Here is a 4069-nt window from a genome sequence, read left to right as displayed (position 1 = left end):
TTATTATTATTATTTTTTTTTGGTTTTTCGAGACAGGGTTTCTCTGTGGTTTTGGAGCCTGTCCTGGAATTAGCTCTTGTAGACCAGGCTGGTCTCAAACTCACAGAGATCTACTTGCCTCTGCCTCCCGAGTGGAAGAATTATTCTTATAAAATTCTAAGTTTTCCTTTGCGGTGATGACTTGCATCTAACTAGAGGCTAGAAGTGAAACAGGGGCCCTAGAGGGTGAGCATGAAGGGTCAGCTGAGCAGAGAACCCCCTCCCCCATCTCTCACCTGCATCGTGTCTCCAATCCCTGCACTCCATGCTTCAACCAAAGCAGAGAAACCTTAAATTTGGAGTTTTTCATGGAAAAACTCTCTGGGGACTGACTTCTAGGAAGAAAAAAAAAAAATGAAACAACAGCAGCAACAGAACCACTGACTTAGAGCAGAGACTGGGTTTTCCGTGTGTCCTGTTTTTTTGTTTGGCGTTAAACAGATATGTGGTGATTATGGTGCAGGTGGAGGGGGCGCTGTTAGAGCTGTTAGGGAGAGACTTGCAATCAAACAGTCATCACACAGAAGAGACCAGGTGTCTGCTGTGTAGAACGAGGACAGGACAGCCACTGCTGGAGAGCACAGGAGGACGGGGTAGGCACAAAAGGAACAGCTATAATCTGGAAACACTTGAGTTGCCCCTCCGGAGGTGTGGAACAAGCTGGTTGAGCAGAGCTCTGTGTGTTGTTACTTAGATGAACCTCCGCTAAATTTTACTCAAGGACTCTGTGACTTCCTGAATTTGGCCTGAACGGCCACTAGATGTCACACTTGCGCATCTGCAGTGGCAACAGTGTTTCAGCGAGCTCTGCTACAACCCCAGTTTAATAGACTAATGTTAAGAAAACGAAATTCTATTTGAAGAACGTGCACCCCAGGCCAGGCACAGCAGTTCGCACCAATCCCAGTACTTGGAAGGCAGAGGCAGGTGAATCTCGGTGAATTCAAGGCTAGCCCGGTCTCACAGGCTGTATAGTGAGACCCTGTCTTAAGAAAAAAAAAAGTCCTAAAACTGAGCCAGGAGTCACATGCCCAAATTCTGGCACTCTGGAGCTGGTGGCAGGAGGATCAGGAGTTTGAGGCCATCTTTATCGGTCATATCTTAACCAATAAGACCTGTCTCTGAAGTGTGTGTGTGTACGTATCCTTATTGTAGGCAATTGATTCTTAATACATTTAAGCAGACTTACATATAATTTTAATAAAAATTTAAGATGTACTCTCTAAACTGAACTTTCTCAGTTTTCTTTTCTGTGTCTTCTGATCCTCTCAGAATTAGATGTCACTTCCCATAAACGGCCATGTCCCCGGCCAGCAGCACCTCAGAGCCTCGTATTCATCCTGCGTCTACCCTTATTGACAGGAACTGTTCTCACTCCGCTTTGCTCAGCACAGGGCACTGAGGTCGTTAGTAAGCCCTCAGTCCTGTTGTTCCTGCTGTCTGCAAAGCACTTGCTTATGGGATCTGATCTACGTAAAATCAGGTGCTTAGGTGGTGGTCTGAACAAGAATGGCCTCTGTGGGCTCATCTGTTTGAATCCTCAGTTAGTGGAACTGTGTTCTTGTTGGAGGAGATGTGTTACTGAGATTTGAGATTTCAAAAAGCCTACAGCCTCCCCCCACCCCACCCCACCCCACCTCCGCTGCCTGTGGATCAGGATGTAAGCTCTCAGCTATTGCTCCAGCACCATGCCTGCCTGCTGCCTTGCTTCCTTACGTGACACTCATGGACTCCTTCATCCTCTGAAACCACAAGCAAGCCTCCAATTAAATGCCTTGGTTGTGGTATTTCATCACAGCCAGAGAACGGTGACTTAGCCTTTGGTCCACAATGCTATCTGTGGAGAAGAGCCAAGAAGGTCAAGCTGTCTGTTCATGGTCACCAGTGAGAAGTCACTGTCCAGTGTCTGTTGTGCTGAACCACGGATGCTCAGGGGCTGCTACAGGCTTCTACCTTCCTGGACATTCACAGCGGACTCCTATCAAAGGGTGTGGAGGATTTCTGGTAAAGAACCCGTGGAGGTGTCGCTGGAACATCCAGACATATCCAGTCACAACCGTTTACTCTCTCCTTCCTGTCTTTTCCTCTGTCTTCCTCTGTCCCCCTTCTTCCTGGCTCCGTTTTTCAGAACATATGTATTTATTGGAATCCAGACAATGTCAAATCCAAATTCTGTATTCCTTTTTTATTTTTCTTATTTGTGTGTGGTGCGCACATATGTATATGTGTATACATATGCACATGCATACGTGTGCATACATGTGTATGTGTGTGCCTGTGTGCGCATGTGTACACATGTAGAGTCCAAAAATTGGCATTAGATGTCTTCCTTGTGTACCCTCCATCTCACTCTTGCGGCAGGTTCTCTCACTCGAACCCGGAGCATACGCACACTGCTTTGACTAGTCTAGCTAGCCAGCTTGTCCCAGGGCCCCTCTGTCTCTGTCTCTGCTGTGGGTCCAGGATCCAGCTTGCACGGTTGGTGTTCACTGAGCCCTCTCCCCAGCTTCTTTTCATTTTAAGACAGACTTCACTACGAGCCCAGGCCGGCTCCAGGTCACAATCCTCCTGCCTCAGCTTCCAGCGTACAGGTATTACAGGTGTGTACCAGCACACTTAGCTTAAACTTAGTTTATGAGCAATGTTTCATAATCTGCCATGCATGGTGAAAGAGTAACTCAGTTCTGCTGTGTGAAAACGACATCAAGCTGTCAGGTAGATTCTCTCCAGACACCCGCTAGGTGGGAGCTTCCATTTGTCTCTTCTTAGCCCTTCTGGAAAGCAAAACTTGGTAGGTGAACATCTTAGAGCGGATTTCTGTTTCCCCATGAGAGTAGGGGTGGCCCTGTGGCTGTGCGAGCCAGGCTCACTTCCTCCTGATAAGTTTATAGCTTTAGTACAGCAAGGGCCACTCAGCCTCATTGTATTAATGGCTGCTGTCTAAACGGCTTTAGTGCGTATTGGGAATGTCTTTAGTGAAGTACATTAGAGTGGTTTTTAAGTCTTGATGCCTGACTAAGTCGTTAAACATGTGAGACTCTGTTCAGTCCATTTGAGTCAAAACATCTGTTAGTTCCCTTATTCCTTTGTTCTTTTTTTGTCTGACTGACCTGTCCAGTGGTGAGAGGGGAGTGTTGAAGTCTCCCACTATTAGTGTGTGGGGTTTAATATATGATTTAAGCTTTAGAAGTGTTTCTTTTACATATGAGGGTGCCCTTGTATTTGGGGCATAGATGTTCAGTATTGAGATTTCCTCTTGATGGATTTTTCCTGTGACTAATATGAAATGCCCTTCTTTGTCTCTTTTGATTAATTTTAGCTTGAAGTCTGTTTTGTTAGATATTAGGATAGCTACACCTGCTTGTTTCTTAGGTCCATTTCATTGGAATATTTTTCACCAACCCTTTACTATTAGACAAAGTCTGTCTTTGAGGTTGAGATGTGGTTTTTTGTATGCAGAAGAGGGATGGATTCTGTTTTCGTATTCAATCTGTTAGCCTGTGCCTTTTTATAGGTGAGTTGAGTCCATTTATATTAAGGGATATTAATGACCAGAGATTGCTAACATCTATAGAACATTCCATCCAAACAGAAAAAAATATATACACCTTCTTCTCAGAACCTCATGGAACCTTCTCAAAAACTGACCACATACTCAATAACAAAACAAATCTCAACAAATACAAAAAAATTGGAATAATCCAATGTACCTTATCAGATCACCATGGTTTAAAACTAGAAGTCAACAGCAATACTAATTCCAGAAAACCCAAAAACACACGGAAATTAAACAATGCTTAACTGAATCATCATTGGATCAAGGAAGAAATAAAGGAAGAAATTAAAGACTTCTTAAAATTCAGTGAAAATGACCACACAGTGTACTCATTTTATGGGACATCTAGTCCCTCTTAAGAGACATCCTCTTAATTCCACAAAAATATTATTGACAAGACAATGGCAAAGCCCTCAAGTTCTCTCTCTCTCTCTCTCTCTCTCTCTCTCTCTCTCTCTCTCTCTCTCTCTCTCT

Source organism: Alexandromys fortis, unplaced genomic scaffold (genome assembly GCF_014885135.2).
Source record: "Alexandromys fortis isolate MF-2015 unplaced genomic scaffold, M_Fortis_MF-2015_v1.1 scaffold_92, whole genome shotgun sequence".
Taxonomy (NCBI): Eukaryota; Metazoa; Chordata; class Mammalia; order Rodentia; family Cricetidae; genus Alexandromys; species Alexandromys fortis.
The sequence above is the reverse complement of the archived record's forward strand: the minus strand, read 5'-3'. Positions refer to the sequence as shown.